The 24,085-nt window shown below is 36.7% G+C and overlaps 1 long non-coding RNA gene across 3 annotated transcripts in view; it reads left to right on the top strand.

Annotated features, from left to right (window-relative positions):
• The window catches only part of LOC139827297 (uncharacterized), a 35,356-nt gene extending 11,559 nt beyond the window's left edge, over positions 1-23,797 (top strand). Inside the window, exons 1-4 of one of the 3 annotated variants that reach the window (XR_011737780.1) lie at positions 15,277-16,701; positions 18,166-18,363; positions 21,636-22,025; positions 22,170-23,797. This is a non-coding gene — a long non-coding RNA (uncharacterized lncRNA). Of the gene's footprint in view, positions 1-15,276; positions 16,702-18,165; positions 18,364-21,635 lie in introns of those variants that run through there. The other 2 variants (XR_011737781.1, XR_011737779.1) reach the window with 2 other exon arrangements.
• Positions 23,798-24,085: the final 288 nt, after the last annotated feature.

The raw sequence follows: 24,085 nt of genomic DNA, 5'->3' as shown, positions 1-24,085 counted from the left end.
CTCCCTTCCTCCCTTCCTCCCTTCCTCCCTTCCTCCCTTCCTCCCTTCCTATGACTATATTACTGAGACAAAGATGAAAATACTTTTTTAGTCAATTTACTTTAAAAGGCTTTAAGAATTTAATTACAATGGTAAACAGCATCTTCCAGTTTCACAGCTTAAGACAGCCTTTATGTCTGCAAGAAAGCTTAAATACCTCAATCATAAACACAATCCATGGGTCATCAAAAATTATTTTTAAAAAAATCCTATAACTTGTATTAACCTACCAATAGAATGTAGTATTTCAAACCTCAAAATGCTTAGGACAGAGATAATTTACCAGCACTGTTACCATCTTTGGGACAGCTATCACAGCTGAATATAGAAAAATAGAGCTTTGGGCCAAGATGGAACTCGGCTATATACCCACCTACCAGATAGAGCGAATAAGTATTGGTGGCAGCAGTGATAAGAAAGTTGTGAAGATTGCTGCAGAAAGTTCAGTGGACATTCACACTATTAGAAGAGGCTGTTAAACAGGAAAACAGTGTAAGTCACAAAGCATCACACCCAGAGCAGATGATGTCCTAAATTGGCTGGGATTATTGACAGTTTGTATAGAATATAAAGTTATCTTGAGGATGAGACTAAATAAAAAGTCAAATACATTTGAATCAATGACATTCTTTTAATCATCTCTTCTTTTGCAAACACAGTAGACACATATACATTTCCAGATGTTTTTAACAGGAAGTTCAGTGTCTGAAATTCCAAGCAATAGTAGTTTTCTAAGAAATTTATTCTGGACCATATAGAATTAGGATAGCCATGATCATATTGTCTGACCTCTGTTATAACACAGGCAATAGGACACCAGAGGATGGAAAGAGAATATCAGATGGAACGTGGAGGCACCACAGTCCTTCATCCTGCCCTGAAAATCCCTAAACCACTTTTAAGATGTGTTTATATAACCTGTACTTATAAACCACTGCTAATAGTGTTTCTCATACCTTTTGGCTCCATTTATTTCCATGTTATAAAGCTTCTCCTGAGTCTTTATTGCTACACTTTAAACCAGCTAGTTTCTGTCCTCACAGATGCAGTGAAAGTTTGTTTTCTACCTTTCTATTGCATTTACATTTCACATTTGAAGCTTGTTAGCCTGCTTCCTTTCAGTATTTTTACTTTCACAACTGAAAACTTACTTTTACTAAATCCACATTTAAATAAAGAGTTCAGTCTTGGTTAGTTACTCCAGTAGTTCTTTATTCTTCTAGTGAAAAATTGTCGTATTTCCTATAATCAGATGTAGAAAGCTTTTAAGCTCTCTCAGCTTCCAGTTGTGGTTATATTACAGACAGTAATTCTGATTTTCACACACCCTTCTAAGGATGAGCCTATTGAGAAAATAAACTCTTCAGCAGGGCAGAAAATGATGTTAGAATAGGTCTCTGGACATCCTTGTGATGCAAACTTTAACAACAGCATTCCCTTTTAACCCGGGCTGGGATGAACAAACACTGAACAGCTCCCAGCCATTAAGATGCTGTCATCAGTCACCAGGTATCATGCTGGTAACAGGCAGAATCTCAGTTGCTGCAAACCAGTATAACTCTTATTAGACATCACACTCAGCAGCTTTCACCCTTTTTATGAAATTATGCTTTCTGACTACCATAGGCTTTTATCAGCAGCATGCTTTGCTTTATGTGTCTGAGATCTGTAAAGGCACATTGAGCAATACAATAGGTATCTTGTAAGGCTATCTGATCTTTTAAGGTCTGGACTGAGTTGTAACATCCCTGAAGCATTCAAGCTCTTTTAATTAGTGAGTCATTTCTGTCTTAGTTACCTACTGAAAGACATATACCTAGCTCTCCCTTTCTCAAGCTCCTTCCTGTTTTCGCTTATCTGTTATCATAATAAAGATTCATCTCAGTTATTGGAGACACAGTCTTCTCATTAAGAAACTCATAAGAACAGTACCCATCTCACACTCAGTGGAAGCATACACCCAAAAACTCTGTATAACCTCTGGAAACCTCCATGTTGTTCCTGTTGTTCCAGTAAACAGTTCTGCAGTAGAGGATGCCATACTTCAGTATGAATATGTGCTTAAAATTAGTTACATTTAATGTTCTTATTTTACACGTGCAGGTAGTCCATGGACTTCAGTGGGAAATTTGAGTGTTCAAGAAATACCATTTGGAGTAGACATGGCTTTTATTGCTTCTAAAAGATGTCTGCTCTTGTGTTCATATAAAATGTGGGGATACTATATGCACATGTTGTGTTAAAGGTTCTGTTCTTGCTTCATTTTAGACAATGACTGGGCAACACTCCAAATTGTTCCTTATGAAAATGTATTAAATGTAAGGGTTTTGAAAGAAAGGTATTGCATAGGGTCTGATAAATGTAAAACAGTTCCACTGGGTACCAGAGCAGTAGGAATAAAGTGTGAATTAATTTTTCTTTGGCAGCTAATGCTATTCCGTGCAAAATTTGCTCAGGGTTTGTTGCACAGCTTAAATATTTGAGCTTTTGAGGATTCAGATGAAATATATGTTTGTTTTTTTCTAAAGTTGTCAGGGGCATATAAGTGTCAGTTTTCATTAAGAATAATTTCCCTCAGGATCTTTGGCTTAAGTTACCCTTCAGACCTCCACTGACCCCTTCCAAATCATCAGGGTTTCTTTCTGTGTGTTGTTCTATGGAAAAATGTACCTGCCAAAACCTAAGTGCTTTCAGAGGATGATGTTGACTGAATGTCTGAGCAGTTCTCAAATCTAAGAAATGTGCCCTGCAAACTACAGCAGGAAATCCTCCTCCTTTTCCCTGAAATGATCCATTTCCCCAGTACTAATAAAACAAATACTTAGGTAAGTGTATATAGTAGAGACATTTCGAAATTAGTGTCCTCTAAATTAAAGCTTCTTTCTGGAATACCTACATTGTGCTGTATATATCTAAGCCCAATTCCAACCACGAAATTTATGCCTGCAAACTAACAATAAAGCACAGCCCCGGCAATTCCAGTTAGCTGACAGAACATTATAACAGTAATACACAGCTAAGGTAGCTCTTCTGGACAAAATGCTGCTTTTTCACTGGTCAGAAGGACTTCACAAAGACTATAAGCCCTGATGGTGCAGCAGTCAGGACACACACCCAAGTCCTGTTCCATTCTTTGCTAATGGTATAGGCCACCCATTTTTTTAAGAGTTAAATTTGTTCCCTGTTCAAATGTAGCAAATAATTTCGGAGTTAGGTCACTGTTGGCAAGCAGAGGAAGGCTGTTGAAAGCAAGGAAGTTTCCAGAGAAAAGTAGAGACTGAAATATTATTCAAGGATCCCTCTGCCTAAAAATCATGAGGTTATTGTAACATAGCGTTCTGGTTCACACGATCCACTGATGTTAGTAAGTAAGGAATGCTGAAATGTTTTGATTTGAAGGCTGTGTTGGAAATGAATAATTCACTTCAGTTCTGCACCCATGAGTTGAGAAATACATTTGCAATATGCATTTCTCTTACAGAATGTTTTAATGAAAGACTTATTTTCTTTCCCTTAGATTAAATCCCATGATTAGTTCTTTGTAAGTAGCTATCAAAAAGTGCTTTTCCTGCAGGACCAGGGCAAGGGATTAGCTCAATGATTTGAAATAAACCACAATAGTAACTGATTTTTTTAATGGCTAACGGTTAGCAATATGAAACCTAAAAATAGATTTTTTTAATACATATCACTCGTAGTGAAGTTTATCTATTTAGACTCCAAAGGTATTACTATGTAATAAAACATTTTTCATTTGTGCATTTACTAGTTGCAGAACCTACTGAAAGTGTAAACTAAGTTATATACATTGAACTTTGTGTTAGGTTATTGGAAAAAAAAAAAAATCCGAGTCTGTATGTATTCAGTGCTATATGTTTCTCTCTCCCCAACTCCATTTGCCTTTGGATAGCCTGGATAGACTGCAACACACAGGTGGGTGAAATCTGGCACTTAATACTCAGTTTCCACACCAGGGATAAGCTGAAACCATTCTTAGGAGGATACTGTTTCTCTTAACCATTATTTACTCTTAAATTTGCCATATTGGTGATGTTGCAGCTTCTGCCTTTATCCGTGTTTCAAAGGCTCTGTATACCATGTAGTGTGATGTGGCAACAGCCAGACCAGAGCCAAACGAACTCCCTCAGGAACACGAACAGGTCTAGTCATGACAGCAAAATGCGCCATGGTAATTACATATATTACTGAGTTTAAATGAAGACTCTGTCTTAGATGTGTTCAAAGTAAAAACCATGTTCATGAAAGTTCTATACAAATGGTCTAAAACTGACTACCCACTCAGCCTTGGTCTGCCAGTTACCGATTTGTATATAGGGTGACCTTGTCTGGAAAAACTCGTAAGGGAAAGAATAGAGAACATCTATGTCATTAGAAGATGGATGTAATTCCCTTGCTCTGTCCATGGCTTGGGGTCATTCCAGATACTGTTCCACCAGGCTCAGGGCCAGATCTTCCTTGCGTACCTTGTCCAAAAGAGATTTCAGACAGATCTCAGTTCTCCAATATTCACCCTGCTTCCCTGATTTCATATATGTCTGTCACATGGACCTCATTAGAAATTCAGGAACAAGATCAGTGACTTCAAATAAACCTTTACATAAGTATTGAAAAATAATGGCCCTCAGTACAGTATTCTGGACTCCATTTCCCAGTCACCACGGATTTCTGTGAAGCATTGTCTATTAAATAGCCAGGCAGTTTCCTCTGAAGCAATTTTATTAGAGTCATTGCAAAATTACTTGGAGCTCTCTTTAGCTGAAATTTGGCTCTGAACTAACAGTTAACCTCAAAAATAATCTCTCCCTTCTGGAAGAATTCAAAATGAGACCAATGAGCACTGTTTGGTGCTAGTTTTTTTCTCCAGCTGTTGCTAATTATTGCATAGCATCTATTTTTAACTTGCAATCCCCTGTCTACACCTCTCCTCACACCTTTACTGGTCATTATTTTTCATATTATAGGATTCTCTCAGCCTAATGTTGTAAAATGTATCATCTGATATAGGTTAGCTGCCAAGGCTCCTTACAGAGTGAATGAAGACAATCAAATATCTCCATAAATTTATACATTACTCCTATATTATTTAGCTGTCTCTGTCTCCTGGAGAAGACTATCTTCATCAACTTTAAGGGAAATTCAGACTATCAGCCTAGGTTAGACACCTGACTTTCAGGTGGCTAAAATCCATTAATATAAATCCCACTCTTTGTGTCCAGAGAAGGCACTGTATAATAACGATCATAACCTAAAACTACGGAGATACATTTTTTCAGAATCCACCTATGAAAGTAAACTAAATTTCACCCTAATTCAGCTTGTCTAAAATGATCAAATATGTTTAGCATTGTATTATCTATCATTAAGCATTACTTGCAGGTGTTCAGTGCTACGAATGTTAATCTATGTCTGGTAATATGAGGGGGAACTGTGAGTGCTCCTCATCTGAAATGATGTTTATTTTGTCTTGAGTTTAATATGCACAAGATTTCACCAGGGTCTTTTTGTATCGTTTGCTGGGCCAGTCATACCCTGTTAAATGTAACCGAAGTCATAATGGAAAAAGCATCACAGGTCTCCTAAATTCAGGGAGTTTGGCTCAGAGGGATTGGACTGCAATACTTGAAAGGATTTCAAATTGTGATGAATGGTGACTAAATGAATAACTACTCCCTAAACAAAAACCTCAGCTTCACTCAGTCCTTTTGGAGTATTGCCCTTAGCATAATCTGCAGAGGACTATGAGGAAGTGTCCTACTTCCTTGCTGTGAGAACAGAGGTGTGTGAAACAAAATGACACTGGTTCATGACATGTATCAGGTGTCCCAGGAGCACATGTGCTTCACTGGTCCCCACTCTCCCTTCAGCTTCATTCACCTGATTTTTCATTTGGCACCCACACCACACTTTCAAATAATGAAGGTATTTTCCTTAGCCACACTAAGGAGTCTCCTTCCAAGATTTCCAGAGAGGCCTTACTGTTTTAGGACCTTAATTCAATGAGAATTGAGCAGCTATCTCTTCAGAGAGGATGCTCTTAGGGGTGCTACACCAGGCTGGGAATACCCTAATTTTAACCAGGATTATTTGATAGCTTCACAAATAAATTATTCTCAGAACCTTTAGGTGTCTGAACAAATGGAAACTGCTAACAATCTGTCTTCATATGCAAATCTGGCATGTTAGATATGGCTTAGCTGATTTGTACTCTTACACACTCAATAGGTGAGTAGAAGTATACCAAACTTTTTATGTGTGGATTGGATTCTAATTGAAGTGCCTCAGCAGCTTAATGCTGTCCAGAAAAGTGCTTCAAGAGAAATATAGAATGTAACAACCAATCTTATTTCACACTATTCTGGTTTAATGGGCAACTGCAGATTGCAGGGTGAGCCATGGGACTGCATTTGCAAGTTTGTTTACAGATACAGTATTGATTTCCTTGCTCACTAAGAGCATTTCTATACTGCCACTGCTTGCAATAACCAACCCTGCAAGAGCCTTCATGGTTGTGAACCCATATGCATTATTTAACAGGAGCTAATCAATATAAAACAAGCATTGCCTTTGTTACAGGAGTGCTATTGACAGAATGTTTCTCCCTTTTAATTTTTTATTATTTTGCATTGATTGCTGAAGCCCTGCATAGTCTTCAATAACATATACCGAGCCAGGTCTGGCCATAAATTTCACTTATTATATAAAAACAGATTGCCCCATTTTAGCACAGAATTAATTCGGAAGAACATCCAGCGTTCTAAGAAATCAATTTCAGTATAGCTTCAGTATTAACTTCAATGGCTGAAAAGTCAGGCTTTTGATCACATATAAAAATCAGTCCATTTAACTATATCTGAAATAAAAGATCAATGCCAAAAACAAACAAACAAACAAACAAACAAACAACAAAAAAAACCACAAACAATCTTCTTCCTGTTCCCAAATAAGTCCTTAATTTAAGACTTCACCTGGAAAGAATGCATGGAATTTGGATTTCTCAGCTAATTGAAGAGAAAGAATTTTGCCATCTCTAATTTAAAAAATAATATTCTCTGCTCTGTGTTTCAGATTTTACTTGCAATTCTACTAATGCCATGCCTGTAATACAATTCCAATAACAATATAGAAGTGCAAGACAAAGTTTTTAAATCTGCCTTGCACACATCTCATTTGTCCTCTCTTAAAAATCTTCAGTTGGTTCAGGTGGGAACAAGAGTGAATCAGGCAAAGAGGAACTTATTTGAAAATTCCGCTTCCATTTCTTGGACCTTAAATCATAGGAATATGTTTAATTAGTGAAGTGTTAGGATCTTCAAAATGAAACTCATATGCATTAATTGTCAGCTACTACTTTCCAGGCTCATACTTTCAACTAGCATTTACTGCCAATATGACGTTTAGAGAATCAGATGGTATGCCATACAAAGGTCTAAAAGATCCTAAACTAATTTGTTTGAGTATGTTTCATTTCAATCTTCAAATAGAAGATACAAGGATTTTTCTTCTAGCCTGAAGCTAAAACTTTACACTAACAACTGAACTCTAAAACTAACATATTCTGATTATTTTGACCCTTCATATGTATACTTCAGTGAGGGTTTTCAATATTACTTCAAGCTGGATAATAACTAATGTGTCATTCAAAACTGAAAATCTTTATGAGGAAATGTTATGTTTGACATTTTGGAAACTGATGAAAATTGTAAGTAAAATAAATATGAAACATATCATGGCAAGTCCAAAGTATGAAGCAGGCAGTTTTTTATCTCTTGCTCAGGGAAGATATTTCCCTATTCTCTGGAATTTATTTCAAAAAAAGATAGAATACACTGGGTGAAGGTATGTTTTGCAGTTAGAAAGGAGATATTGTGGGATGCTGCAATGGAGAAGATAGGAGCACAGCATTTCATACTGATTTTTACTATAAAATAGCCACTAGCCACTGCTGAATGGAGAATGTTTAATGATCTCAGGATGTCCCTTTCAAGTCACAGTTAAAGAAATCTTTACAAATTATAAATATCAAAGGTGGTTATCTAAACAGATTACAAATATTTCCTAATTGTTTAGAAGTATTCTATGTTAAACCATTATATTAGCAGACCAAAAACAAGGAGGTGAGAAAAGGAGGTATTTTGCAGAAACTCTAAGTTCATTGCTTCATAGAGCTTCATAGCTCATAGCAATGATCAGAGTGAAGACCATAGCTTGCCAAAGGCATTTCCTTTGCAATCTAGAAGACCATCTGTACAGTGTCATGAAATAATACAGCAAGCAGAAGCTTTCATACTGGTATCTGTGCCTATGTTGCTTATACACACCTCCTGCAAAAACTAAGTTGTCTTCTGCCCAGTGTACTGAGGGGAGAAGGCATCACTGGTGCTCACTTTATAAATTATGCACTAGATATTAGTCATGCAAAATTTAAAATGTGTCTCAGTCATCATCCTTCAATGTTCAGAAGTCTGCTTGTGTGGATGTACAGCCTGGCCACACCAAAGTTTCCGAATTCATGACAGTGACTTTTTGACAAATTGAGGGTTGTTTAGGAGGCACCAAGATTTGTCTCATGAGTACATGTGCGAAGTGATAAAGAGTATTTAACTAGGATTCTGGTCCCTGTCCAGTTTTAGTCACATTGTTGGGATTACAAGTGTTTTGGTTAGTGATGGAGACATCCTCTGGGGTCTGCAGACCAGAATGCTAGAAGCGTTGAGTGGGCTTAGGGGGTTTACATTATGGAGTGGAAAATTCAGTTGTTTCACCTCAGAGTTAAAGAATAGACATAACGCTGCGCAGCTCTTGAGAGGTGCAATATCACCTCTCTCAAGAAGGAGAAAGAAGAGATCACCTAGAGTTTGTGAAGCAGGATGGTAAACCCATAAAGGCTGGTTGCTCCTATAAGAGACAGGCACTTTGTAAGTGGCTGTACCTGGCAAGACTGAAGGGCAAAAGATACATAGTAAAACAAACCTCAGAGCTGCTAAAGCACTGAAACTCTGACAAGGAAACACTGCAATAACTTAAATACCTGCTGATGGCTTTAGAAAGGGAATTGACCTGCCTGAACAAGTTAATCTCAGCTAGAGATTTAATACAAAGCTTGTTTCACTTGTGCCAGCTTTGCCATTGCAAGATTCTGTCTTATCATGAACTAAAACAACTTCTTTTTTCATGGAGTCAGAAATTATGTACATATGTAAATTATTGATTTATTTATACTCTTTTCTATTTCTAAGAAAATTGATATTATTCTGGCAGGATTCTATACATTTTTTTTCCTTTGCTTACTGTAGGAGCCATTCAGTAAGGACTGTCGATACCACTATATATCTGAAAAGATAAACACTCGACAACTTGGCAACACTTAAGCATTCTTCATCCCTATTCTTTTATGTATCACAATGATCTGCTCAGAACACCCACATGCACGAAAAAACATCGTGTCATTCACGCATAATACACTCCTTTTTCCAACCACAGTTTTTCCTTTCCCAACAGTTCCAACTATAATTCACTGGCAGAGCAAACTCTTGGAATGAGCATTTTATTTATCACTGCACAAAGACAGGCCTTTACTTCTCCTCAACTCTCAAGGCCAAGGTAGAACTGGCTGCTTCTCCCTTGTTACAAAGTTTCCATAGATTAGTTATTTTATATCTGGGTATGTGGACTGTGACAGGCTGGAGCTTACTGCAGTGTTTTTTTCCACATTTTAGTCAGGACAGGGACAAAATTCACAGTTCTAAAGCTTCATTTTCACTGCTGAGCAAGTCTGATTTTATCCTGCCTGCAAGAACCAGTACTCTGGTTCAGAAGAACTCCCTGGGGTGCTCAAGCCAAGTAATTCAAGTAATTACAGTAACTTACCTAACATCCCTCATCAAGAAAATACATTTTTGCAGCAAGAAGAGGACTCTTGTTCCACTCACAGAGGAGACTAAGAAAAGAAAAATGTCAGTCTCCAGTACTAAACTGCCTGTAATCCATTTTACCTTACCAGCAACAACTAAGGGCATCAAAACACGTAAAAAAAAAAAGAAAAAAAAAAAAAAAGACACTATTAACACTATTATTTTTGTCTCAGTATGATGGAAACGAGTTTTCAGGAAGAGTTTACATAAGGATTGGTTAATGGCCGCTGAACAGCAGAGCTCCCTTACAAGCTATCTCACAGTTCCTCACTGCCAAATTCACAGGCTACCACCCAAGGAGGAATTGTGCCTGAGGCTTGCTCTTCTATTCTACAATTGCTTGGTACATGTAGATGCCTGTATAGGTTAGAAAAGCTGTTAAGTTTGTGCAAGTTGCTCCCTTTCTTCTGCCTCATCTCAGTCCTGATGCCTCAGATGGGGACACATCCATGACACTCTCTAAATGACACTCACCACTCACCGATCCATGAACAGCCCATGAAGTCCAACAAGGACCATTGGTGGACTCCAAGGGACCAAGCCTCTCAGGATGCCAGGCTAGAGTCAAAAAGAAGGATACAATGATATAAGTTCTTATTTATATGATGGGAGAATACTTAGTAAAACAGGAGTTATATCTCATGTAAGTTGAGACTGCTTTAACAGTTAAACAAACAAACAAACAAACAAACAAACAAATAAATATACTAAAACCATTCTTCCCCAGGCTATTTATTGGAAGGCAGAGTCAAGGGTTCTCCACTGGTGGAGGAGAGCTTTGTTCCTCCACCCCTTGGGCGAGTTCCCCAACTACTGGATTACTGGCTGCAAGATGGACTGCATTATCTACTGATTTTATGAATGATGTGCAAGTTTGGCATGCCATTTCTCTGGCTTTAGTTTTAGTGGAAATGTTAATATGTAAAATGAAAATACTGTATTTCATACACACACACACAAAAATAAAACAACCAACCTCATTTTGCCCAAGAAAACCACACTACTAACCAATATAATTTGTTTTCCAGGGCCAAATACTAGGACATGTTCAAGCCAAATTTATTTCCATTTTTTAAAGATCATTGGCATTTTAAAAGATAAAATATACCATACTGTGATCTTACTCCTATACAGTTCCTTTCTCTTTATGCTACAAGGCTTAATACATTAAAAACATTGACATTTTTACTGGAGTCCTTACATTTCCAGACCATTTCTTTTACCTGTGATGAGAAAGCTTATTCTTATGTATCTGATCTCTGTATTTGTAGTTCCAATTTTCAAGATGTATGCTTTCCTCCCTAGAAACTAACTGGGTTTGTTCCCCTCCCATTTTAATCTTTTTTCCTCAAGCTCAAGAATGCCAAGGTTGTGCTTAGTGCATAAGGCATTTGATTTTTTGAAAAAATAAAAATAAATTCCTTTCTTTTCTTGCTGAAGTGTACATTTAAGACTGAATAGACCATTTTAAAATTTCAACAACAGCACTTAGCCAAGAATGCAGAGATTGGTAGTTTCTCAAAAAATTAAGATTATTTTAGGACATATCTGGTTGACAAAATATCTCAGTTTTCCCACCCAGCCTCAGCAGTTGGCTCTTACTGTACTAACCACTGCTGTTAAATTATATAGTGCACACTATACTTATGATGGACATGGTTATAATGGACAATTGGTTATAGCGGACAAAAACAGATCTCCCAAACCAAACATATTACGTTCAAGACATTCCTCTCTAGTTATAACAGACAAAGTTGGCCGCAATGCCGATTTCTGGGCTTATTTTTCTGAACCCCATAAGTGGACTGAATAGAAATGGGAGCTGGTGAGGAAAGTTACAGGAATACTATGCTTCTAAAACAGATTGTGCCTTAAACCAAAGACTGATCAAGATGGTCATAGAGGCTATACCAGACTGGTCCTTTCTGTCAGCCTGATTGACCACTGCGTACCACATGAACCCAGAATTTTCTGTAATCTGCTCACTTCTGCTCTAACAGCCACCTCACTGGATGCATCACTGTGTAGATGTAAAAGGACTCTGATTCACCACTGCTTCGCAGGGCTCTTTATCAGATGACACAGCCTGTCCTGCCCATGCACAAAACCAGAAAATCCAGGGTAATCCAACCGACCTAATAATTTTCAAGGTAGCCTTTTATATCCTGTTTATATCAATATTTTCCAAGGGTACAAGGAGGTTTGGCGGGTGAGTTAAAATATACCCATTTCAAATAGAAAGAGGAGCCTGTGAGCTGTCAAGAAATGTGAAATATTTATGATCCGCAGCTCATGAACGGATTACATGTTAGGCTGAATCAAAACTTTTGCGAGATTTTCACAACATTCACCTAACCTCAACAGCTATTACAGATTAAAAAAAAAAAAAAAACAAAAAAAAAACAAACATTTAAGTGAGCATTCAGGTCCACTTCTTGCTTTTTCTGGTTGAATTTCAAAAACTAAACTACCAATGGTGGGTATAGACGGGAGAGTTATTTTTCAGGTCTGCTTGTGAAACAAACCCATCTACCTTGTTCTTAATTTCTATTAAAGTAAACACTTTGAATTTAAAACTTTTGTTCTGATGAAGAGTAACATAAGCAAGGTATCCTTGTCTCAAGTGTGGGCAAACTGCTCATTAGAGTTCCTCATTGCCTTAGTAGTCATGTACTTGTTATTAGGGACCCTGTGGCAGAACTTTCCTAGCCAGCATCTGTGCCACTAGCAGAGATAGCTCTACTGGATCCTTGCCTGCCTGAAGCTCATGAACTCCTACCCTGCTTTACCTCTTCAAGCAGTGAAACCAAATAGGACACAATTCAGGCTTACCCGTCCACAAGCATTCACTCACACTTACAAAACAGCCCTGGAAGAAACAGAGAGGCTTTGTATTTGCATGACTAAGGTCTTGCAAGAGGGCACCCCATCAAGTGATGCTAATGGAGCAGAAGAAACATATGTAATTCTGTATTTGAAAAAAAGCTTCATGTTATTCTATATGTTATTTGGGCTCGAAGTGTGTCAAGGAGCCATCTTGGCTTCCTGATGTCTAAAAGTATAAATGAACATCTACTACATTTGGTAATACAAACAACTAAAGTCAACAAATAACATTGTCCTGCAAAATAGAAATGAACATCCAAAGTCAGCACAAAGTATGTTCTCTAACTTAATGCCTACAAAGAAGCCCAACCACACATCTAAAAATAAATTATGGCTTTCTCAGAAATATGATGATAAAATATCTGTGATCCACAGTAGTCTTGTGTGACACCACACAAGTTTGAAAAGACTAGGGAGCTCACATAATGATTTTCCAGGCAGTGGAGTTCTGTTTCCACACGTCTCTTCCCTTCTTGTCATACAATAAGGTTATCACAACATTTTGTAATTTTCCAAAGATTGTTTCATTTCAACAGTAAAACAGGTGCCTCAACTCTCTTCCATACTGGAGGAAGTTTACTAACAAAATGTGATCAGTGAATGATCATTACGGCAAGTCCTGTGACTGGAAATCGTATAGGGAATATATACTGACAATTGTCATCTAGAGTTATAATTAAAAGTCTTTGCAAGGTGTATTCAAATGTACTACATTTTCCAAAACAGTAGAAAATATCTCTATTTAATTAGTTGATTCATTCACAGGATTTGGGATTTTGATTTCTTATTTTGTTCAGAGTTTCGGTATTTTAAGGTCTATTTTCCAGGTATTAGGTAGATGCTACTTGTACTCAGGCAGTGCTAATGCACAGAATTAGACAGACAACATGAAGTATCATCAAGAGATGTCGTTATCATACAGTTTTCTGTGCATTTAAACTATCATCTTTCTGCACAGCTTCATGTAACCACCAGACTTTCTCTTCAATGACTAACACCACAAGAATAAAATATAGATTTGTGAAAAATATATCAATTCCCTAGAGAGTGTCTCAAAAAATTTGGGGTGCATGTTGATCTCTTCTGTTTATCTATCTTCATTTCCTTGGTTAAAGATATAATACTCAACTGGAAAAAAAAAAATGAAAGTGCATTAAGATTACGTTTGGCATTTGAATACAACAAAAGGTACCTATAGTGCTGCTTTATTGTACAGCCTAGTAAATCCAACTGTCAACCCTGTAATCACTTCTTCAATAGGCAAAAAAGACTCAGTTCTAACCTGGCTACATGTTGCTTCTCACAAGGATAAGAACTGATATTTTCTTCATTATGAATTGCATTTACAGTTATTCTTTGGTTTTCAAGGAAAACTTTGAAAGAAAAAATGTGACTAGACTTCCTAAGTGAGAGGTTTGGTGGGTTTTTTTTGTTAAATAAAAAAGCTATATATCTGTTTTTATTAGAGCTGATATAAAACCTTTTGCCTGAGATGAAAACTTCTACAGGATGACTTGCAAAATCTTGTGGTCTTGTTAGTATTCTCCTATAATGTTCACATTAAAGAGCCCAAAATATGCTAAATATGACCTGTGCCTGGAGAGAGAGCAATGACTGCCTACATGGAGTCAGAGAAAATGCATTGCTGAAACTTTGATCACTTCTTTAAACGTGTCAGTAAGGAAAGAAATCCTGGCCTTGTTGAAGTGAATGGGAGTTTTGTCATTCACTTAGGCTGGACCAAGGCTTCAGTAGCTGTCTTCTGATAGGAATTTATAGATTTACTTTGAAATTTTGTTCCAGATCCGCACTTCAGAGGAAGAACAAGTGTAACTGAACAACAGAATTGGTTTAAAATGCTGAACAATATTTTTCTGAAAACTTTTTTAGAATCTTCTGCTTTAAATTTTCTGAAGAAAATTATGAAATCAGACTTCATTTTGAAAATCTTTTTCAGTCTTACTTGAAATGTTTGCTATTGTGTATTTTTTCTTCTGCCTTCTCCCTTTTTCTTCATTAATTTCTGTCTTTACTTCCCTTTCTTCTGAAATCTAAAGAATACAAAAGATTTTAAAAGGGAGAAGCAGGTGGGAGTGGGAAGAAAGAGGAGAAGAATTACAATTATTTGGGAAGAGAGATTACCTCTTTCCGTATTCCATTTCTTGCATTCAAAGTCAAAGACAACACAGAGACAAAGGACACAGTTTCAAAACTACAAAATTCCTTTTTTCCCAGAATGGTTTTCTACGTTGTTTTCAAAAGAATCCACTGTATTTAGAAAGCTAACTGCATATTGTATGTTGTTTATTTTATTAAATTATCTTCTTAATTTCTGAGTCCATTCTATTAACCAATCTGTCAGAAACTTATAAAAAAATGCCATTCCAGGTTGCTACATCATGTAGATAGGCAAAACAGCAGTCTGTGTAAGGCTCAGCAGCATATGGCCTTAAGCAAAAATTGGTCCTAAATAATTTCAAAAAAGTTATTTACAGTGTAATTTTACATTTGACAACCTATATTCCAGCAAATCAAAACATCAACAAATACTCAGTAAACAACACATTTTCAGCAAAATGCTCATCCAGCTGGCTGAATGCTTTGTTTTCAGTTCTGATCTCAGTCAGTTAACTAGTCTTTTTCAGTCTTCTCCAAAATCATCAACCTCAAGAGTTCATAAAATTGTCTCAATTTATTTTGTCATAATTTCTTTATCAATCAATAGTCTATGTGTTCATATGAAAATACTTTTTTTCAAATGTCTGAAATGTCTGAAGTGAAGGTTTGCTTTTGAAAATCCTTTCATCTGGCGTATCTGTTAAACACCTGTAAATATCTACAAACACCTGCCTACCTCCAGAGGACTCAGTACCCCACAGGTCTTCCCTCTTCTCTCCTAAGCTTCATCTAGCAGGGAACTGCGGCTATAGGCTCTTAGTTAAATGCTTAACTATTTAAATGACAAGCTCAAAGCATGATGTGAGATTTCTAAATCAGTTTTTTTGCTTCAACAGGAGCATTCTGGTTGCTTTATGATCCTTTTGAACCATTTTAATGTAAAAATGTACCAATGGAATAAAGAAATATGAGGAGTGGTGTTCCACAGAGGTTTTCTGTCCAAAATCCTCTATGTAATATAAAATAAACAAAACAAAAGAAAAAAAAATCCTACTAAATTGCATGGTAGATATATGAAGTTACTTATTCCCATTGTCAGCAATAGGTTGTCAACAGAAATTTGTAAAAAGAAACCACATAAGTATGAAGTGTTTTCTGAGAAAAAATTGTTTCCATTTTATCTAATACAAATTTAATCTTTTCAACTGTATGCTTGCTCTGTGTACACACTCCATCAATGAGGAGAGCAAGCTTCAAGTTCTCACACTTCATTATTCATGTCATACATTATCTGTATGACATAGAAAGACATACTGTTTGATATAGTGGGACAGAAAGTTTACCACAGATCCTACTAGAGTCCTGGCAAAAAGTATTTTGATAAGTTCACAAAGTTTCTGACAATGTAATCAGTAAGAATGGCATGGTAAAATGTTTGAAGAATTTGAGTTTAACATAGGTACCTGAGGATATTCTGTGTTAATCAGAAGTGAAGGTTTACTTTTGAAAATCCTTTCATCTGGCATATCTGTTAAACACCTGTAAATATCTACAAACACCTGCCTACCTCCAGAGGACTCAGTACCCCACAGGTCTTCCCTCTTCTCTCCTAAGCTTCATCTAGCAGGGAACTGCGGCTATACTTGACATCCAGAAGCATTCCCAGTTAAGAAACATAGCTATGTAACTTCTTCCAGAGTGAGTGAAAGAGTCCTAACAATTCCAGGTAAGATGGAAAAAATTCCTGTAACATGAGGTGTTTGTAAGGTGATGATAAAAATCTCATCAGAATTGATTACAAAGCCAAGTACATTAATTATACTGTGTTATGGAATGGTCAAGCCAGTTCAAGCCTTGCTGCAAACATTTACTTCCCTATCATTCCTCACCATAACATACCATACACTCCTTTCTTTACCCTTATTCATAGGCAACTGCCTATGAAAAAAATGAATTATTTCTTGAGTTGTTTACACCTAACTACCTCTTTAAAATGGCAAATCCAAAAAAACAGTGTCCCAGTTATTCATTCACTCACCATGCTGTTTGTGATATCAAGAACAACACTGCAGCAGGTATACTGAATATGGCTTTTACCCACCGGGATTGCTGTTACTGCACAGAACCTTCATATTCTCCAAAGTACTCCAAGAACCACAGCAATCTAAAGTTTTAAAACAAATCGGTTTTAATACCTGTCTCCTTACATCCCTTCCCTTCTAGAACTGAATTCCTTTCATTGGGTTTGTTTTATAAACACTCACAGAAAAAACCCTTCTATAAATAACTTACAGGCTGATGTTTGAAACAATGGGTGAAGTGAAAGCTATAATAATGTGCTGTGGTAATTCAACTCAATTTAAAAAAATAGATAGATGATAGATAGATAGATAGATAGATAGATAGATAGATAGATAGATAGATAGATAGAATAAAATGAACCACATTATATTGGTACTGAAGAACATATCAGAATGGAAACCAGAATATACGTGGGTAGCTGCACATGCAGATATGTTATGCTATTCCAAAGGATGGAAAATATTGCAGAAAAATTATAACCCTAGGTTTCAAAACTTCAGTGAACTGAATGTTTTGAATTACATTTTTCATTATTTCATATTAATATAAATATTTAAGAATACTCTAAATACATAACATGAATTTGAGTAACCAAGTAAAAGTAAATATCTATTTTGCCTAGGCACTTTCAAAACATCTCTTCAGGCAACCAAGATGTTTGAGCAATAGAAACAGTTATGGAAAATATTCTAAACAGACCCTTTAATATCCATAAGTACCATATTAAAATGTATTATACAGGTCAGCCACCGAAAGATGTCCAGACAGATATCCTGCTGGTGGAGATTTCCATGACCATGAATGCACTCTGTCACATTCTGCTGTTCAGAGTGCTTTTGTCTTTAATGCAGCTAGAAAGATTTAACAATTCAGGTTATCCTTAGTAGAGAAATATTGATGGTATTCTTACTGACGGTACTTTTACTACAGAGGTAAGAATTACTTATACTTTAGTAATACACAGAGTTTATGACCTTTTTTGGACAGATAGCAGCAAAACTAGCAATTTTAATTTTTTTTTTTTTTTTAAATGACATTTTAGTTCGATGCTGACTGTTCGAATATCAACACCATTTTGCACTCACTATTCCTGTTTGCTCCCCTCCAGGTGGGGAGAGAAAGCAGCCTTTCTGCAAAAAGGACACAGAACCTTCACATTTCTGTCACTGGTGTGTTCCAAGTCCATGCAGGAAACCACAGCCCATTTGGCAGGAATCTACCATTTTATTGGCTGGAGTAACAATCTCTCTATTTCTGGACTTCCTGCAATCACATGCTGACTCCCAGCAAAACAGTTTCTGCACAGGTACATTTCTCCATTTAATTAGTGTGTTATAAGAAATTCATTGTGCCCCCTGCTTTCAAACAGCTCTGTGGTGTTGGGGTTGCATACCAGCACCTCAGTGGGGACCCCAGCATCTCGGGGAGGACTGAGAGAGGGCCAGCACTTAGTTGGTGGGAGATCAAGACATCAATCCTGCTATAACATGGGTTCCCCAGCCACAGGAAGAACAGGTCCAGACACTGCCTGGAGTCACAGGAGGGAAAGAAGGGAACCAGCACCAAGAAGCTGGTGAACTGCTCTACACAACGAGATGCATGTGCTAAACCAGGGCCTGATCATGGCATGGAGGTGCTGGAACTGCACATCATCCAAGCCACCTGCAAACACGCATGCTTCTAGTGCCACACTGGTGGTGTCCTGCTGCCCTTAGTTTCTGCAGTAATTCAGCCCACAATAGATTAAAGCTGCTTGCTCTGTGTTCCCAAGTGAGGATCAAGCAAGTCCTTAAAAGTGGTATTTGGAGATTTTTTTCCCCTCTGTCTTTTGCTTAGATCAATACTTAGACCAAAGCATACATTTTCAATGGGATTTATTCAGTATAATTGGTGTTCAGTTATACTGAGGAGCCTCTACAAACCTATCCTCTAGATTTATGAAATTCTATTTTTTAAATACATCTGATAAAAATACCTACAGTCTAAATAAAGTAAGTTAAACAAAATCCCTTCAATATACATCTCTGAGTAGTAAACACTGGACATTCAGTTTCACGGCTGCAGCTCTGCAATTCATGCAGCCACTTCAGATAACAGAAAGCTTGCCTTTCTTTTGTCCTTTCTTCCTTCTTGCTGTGAAATCAGTACTCAGAAAACAGCAATATTCAGTCATCCCAGTTAGACGGTCTTGGCAAATACAATTGTTGCACACATACGGCTTGTGCAATTGCTCCATGTGAGGTCTGAAACTAAGGGAAATAATGGAACCATCTCCAAAATAAGGGAGATTGGTTTAAATCCAAAACAATTCACTGGGAAGTAGTTTTAGCTATAAAATCTCTGAAAGACTTATTCAGGTAGGTAGGATCAAGCTCTTCTCTTTGTTATAACTTTTGCCAAATAAAACTGAAATGTTTTACGTACCCGTTCTTTCATTATAGCAAATTACCTTTCTTTTAAAGGTTCTAGATCACCGCCAGACTTATACAGAGTTCATCTTCTGCTGTCCTGCCATTGTTTGGTTCCTCAGTCCCTCAGTTCTTGTATCAATGTCCGTGCATTGACACATCCAAAGAAATATAATGAAAGCTTCTTCATTTCTCAATATGATTACAGTAATCTACAATTTCTAAGACAGACTTTTTTTTTTTTTTTTAACATCTGAAATGGATTATTTTCAATTGAAAGCTGATTTATATCATTTTAATTCCAAAGTAGTTTCCTGTCGGTGGAATCAGAGCCAGCTTTGAATTTGCTCTAGTGTTTAAATAATGTTCATGGTTAAAATCATGTTCATGGTATTGAAAGTTACATCATTGAGAATATATGACAATACTCGCTGTCTCCTCAGACTGTTTTATGCAGCCATGACAGCTGTATCAGCCCATGAAGCCAAGAAGGGTTTGAAAACAAAAACCCAAAACGAGAGGATGAAGCCTTATTTACTTGCTGGATTTTAGCTTGATTGGTTGGTTGGTTGGTTGTTTTCTTTTTTTGTCTCATATACACTTGTTTTGGTTGAAAAGTGTTTCAATCAGTATAAATTATTTCTTATATTAACTGGTACTTAAGACCGGTATAATGTACTCAAGTACCTTCTAAATTCTTTTTAAGCAATTTATAAAGCCTTTAACAAGTAAAACTAAGATTAATTTTAATTTGAATCTCAGCCAAATCAGAATAGTATTTAGGAGGTTACTGCAAACTGTCCAAGTTGTGGAAGGAATAATTTTCACTATTCATTTGAGATAAGAATGAATATAATACCTCCTATGTGTTAAGAAGTAGAGAACTAAAATAAATTCTAGAATATTACATCATTATCTAATTTAAGACCGTGAAGCCCTCACAACTAATAGAATGGAAACTCCTATACGCAATATTCCTCATGTGATATCTCTCAGCTTTCAACAATATTTTGCTTTTTTACAAAATCAGTGTATTTTTTTAGAGGAAGTTAGCTAGAAGATATTAAGGCATTTCTGTGTGCTGAAATTATAGTGAGTGAGCAGGTGTTTAAGAATTAATACATCACACTGGAAATATGTCTTTTTATTTTTCCTGCTTTACTCTAATGTGTATTCAGTTCAGTCACATTTATGAGCAGAAAAACATCATCAATCTTTTTATAACTATACAGTAGCAACTTTTTTTAAAGAACTCTTACAGAAATGTGTTAGGCAGTTGTTAACTCATCCTTAATGTTTTTGTTATTAAGGATCTTAAAGAGTTTTAACTGATTGGTATTTACCTAATGTCCAAAGTCAGTTCTCATAGCTAAAAAAAAATAAAATAATTCCAACTTCAATCAGTATAAGTTGTGATTAAAGCGAGTCCTTAGAAATACTAAATGTGCCAAGCTGAAAAAAAATCTCTTCTGAAATTCTGATGTTATTTTATTCGACAATAAAAAAAAGGCAATTGAAAACTTATATTATGCAATATATTAGCAATCAAATAGCAATCTAATATATTGCAGCTTCTTATGTATTATGTACTTAGCTCTTGGCAAATACTCATTTTCATTTTACCTCCAAAAACAAAGATGATTCTCCTGAAATTACTGTTTACATTTTCAGCAGCAACATGTTATATCGAGTAATATAAAAACTGTTTATATGCGCAAATATTTTTACACAATTATACTGAAATCTTTAAAGTCCAGTACAGCTCAGTCTTTTTAGGTTGTGTAATAAGAAACACAAATCTTCCTATTATTTGAGTTATTAGTAATTGTGAAAGAGTACTTCTTTCACAGTCAATTTTCTCAAATAAAAGTGAGGTAATAAGTTGTTGCAAATGTGTGAAGTTTTGGTCCTGTAACAATAAATGTAGTTCTTCTGCATTTTAGTGGTGGCTGATTTTGATTTCATATTTCAGTTCACAAAGAAATGTAAATTCTTTGTTATTTTAGAAACAATCCTTAAGTGTAAGCAATCATTTTCTGGTCTTACTGTAGGTAGATCTCAGTCTTTAAACATTAGCATCATTTCAGGATAGAAGGGATTCCTTGATGAGGTTTACAGTCTCGTATGAAACCTCCATCCAGTGTAATTTCTCTTTCTTACACCTTCATAGCTCTGAAGTCCTTCCACCATCTCCTCAGCACCTTGGACCGACACAGTACCACACAACACTGAAGTCTCGTGCAGACAGAGATATCCTGCTCTGTTTATAGACTTTTCCACCTGGAGAACTATTTGCAGAGAACTCTGAGAATACCTCTACCTGTAATCTGCCAGGAGGAATTTGCTTGCAAATACATTTCAAAGCCCTGTCCAGAACTTTTGCAATAAAATATATCAGCATTTAGAGGCAGCAGATGCTTTCAGAATAATGAATGAAAAGTTCAGAATATGTTCATTTTTTCATCACATTACCCAATCTGGGTTGCAAACTCATGGTACAATAACTTATTTGCATGAAGAAAGTATAAAGCATTGAGACTCACACCTGTCACTTTACCAGGTGAGTACTTCACCTTAGATTAAGAACAGCACCAAATAAAGTTTTTCTTCAACAGTGTTTGATATTTTAAAATCTATTTTTATTCTGAAAACAGATTTAAATTAAAGTGACATTACTTAGTGTTGCTACGCTTCTCTTATTTAGGAAGGAGCTGCATGAACTACAAAACATGCCCTATGATCAATGCAGACAGGCATTATAGAGGACAAATCCAACAAATGAACCACAGCATATTCTCTCCTCTATGAAGACATTTCATTTTGTGTACCCATTATATTTTCTTTTTTTCTTGCCTAAATCTTATTCTGTGCCATGCAAATTAATTTCAGCAATTTTATGGATGTCATCACTATCTCAGAAAAGGCTGAGAAAATAAATTTGACATCCCAAATTTATAGACTCCAGTCTTATCATCAAGTCTTCTCTTACTTTCCATCAAAAACTATGCACACAGATGCACAGAAACCCAGAAGAAGTACATCTTTCAGCTTTCTTCCCAAGAACAGCTCCTTCTTTCCAACATCACTACCTCCTTCCATCTCCTCTAAACTCTTTGTCCAGCTTCTGTCTTCCAGTTCTGCTCAACTTGCAGGTCTGTGCTTTCTTCTATTCATTGGCAGTTTTGTTTCCAATAAGTATTTAGCTCACTTTCTTCTTCATTAAACCATGAATCGAAATGCAAGCAATCTGATGTAGAAGTTATTCCAACACCGAGTTATTCTGTAGGCATATTCCAGAGTGAGGGTCAGAGCCATAAAAACACTTGAGATTGGCAGAATTTGGGAAATTGAAGTCAAACTTGTGGCCCTTAAAATCCATAAGCAACTCTTCACTAATGATCAGAGCTCCTAAACTGTCTGAAGCTCTTTTGGCACCTGGAGAAATGTCTGAAAAGGCTCGCAGACCTGTGCTTTGAAGAATAGTTTTGGCTATACCTCCACTTATTAAAAATAGCTCATCTGTCCTCAGGGAAGCACTGGAAGCCAAGAAACTGAACTGAGAGAGAGAGACACCTCTTCCAGGCTGTAGGTTAGACACCTAAATCCAAGGGGCATGACCAAACCAGTCCTTTGCCCTCAGCAGCAGCTCTGGACTCAGTGTGTTGACTGCCCTTAAGCCTGTGATGACTCTTCCGCTTTGCACACACGGTGACCATGAGCATCCCTGCAGGGCCAAAGGCTGCAGGATGGGGGCTGTGCCACTGCTCTGCCTTCCTTGGTGGCTTCAGCAGTGAATCTTATCTGGAATCATGTGACTATAACTTAATGTATCTCTGTGTCAAACATTCCCTGATTCTTTCTAAAGTACCTTGACAGTGTTGTCCAGAGTTAGAAAACAAAGAATTTAAGCCTAGGATTTATCCAGACAGTCCAACTCTGACCAAAAACATCTCTGCAGATGTTTTTTAAGGGGTTAGAAATGGCATCATTGACACTTCTTACAGACTTCAGCTGGCACATAGCTCACTGAGCATTCCAATTTGCTATGTGATGTTTTTGTTTCTCCACTCTCTTATCAAAATTAATATTTTAATTTTTATATTTTGGTTCTGCTGAACACTTGAAGGCTCTATTGTTTTGTAGTCCCTAGGGCATCAGGCAAAACAAACAGAATTTCAAATTCTCACAACATAGCACTGCAACAACATTGTCAGTTTATCCTCATATTTTGAAGACTGTCTCAAATCATCAGGATTGACATCATGTGGTACACTTTTGTTTTACAAGATTTATTCACTGGCAAATTCTGTGTAGCTGAATGTTACCCAAAGTCCCCCAAACTGCAGATTATCATCTGTTTATAGCTCTTCATTATGTCTTTTGACTGAAAAATTTATTTACCTGATGAAAGGGATCTTAGTAGAAGAGTCAGGGTTTCCAGACAAGGTAAACAGTGAAGATACTTGCAAAAGCAACAGGAGATTGAGTATTAGCAATAGTGCTAGTATTAGTGTGGCTGCTTGTATTGACATTAAACAAACTGATTACCTTCGGAAACTTTTAGTTATTTCTGTCTCCAGCTTTATCACCTGGATTTTTTGCTCTATCCTCAAACAGCCT

Source organism: Patagioenas fasciata, chromosome 2, assembly GCF_037038585.1.
Source record: "Patagioenas fasciata isolate bPatFas1 chromosome 2, bPatFas1.hap1, whole genome shotgun sequence".
Taxonomy (NCBI): Eukaryota; Metazoa; Chordata; class Aves; order Columbiformes; family Columbidae; genus Patagioenas; species Patagioenas fasciata.
Note: the sequence above shows the minus strand (reverse complement) of the source record. Positions and strands in the feature narration are given on the sequence as shown.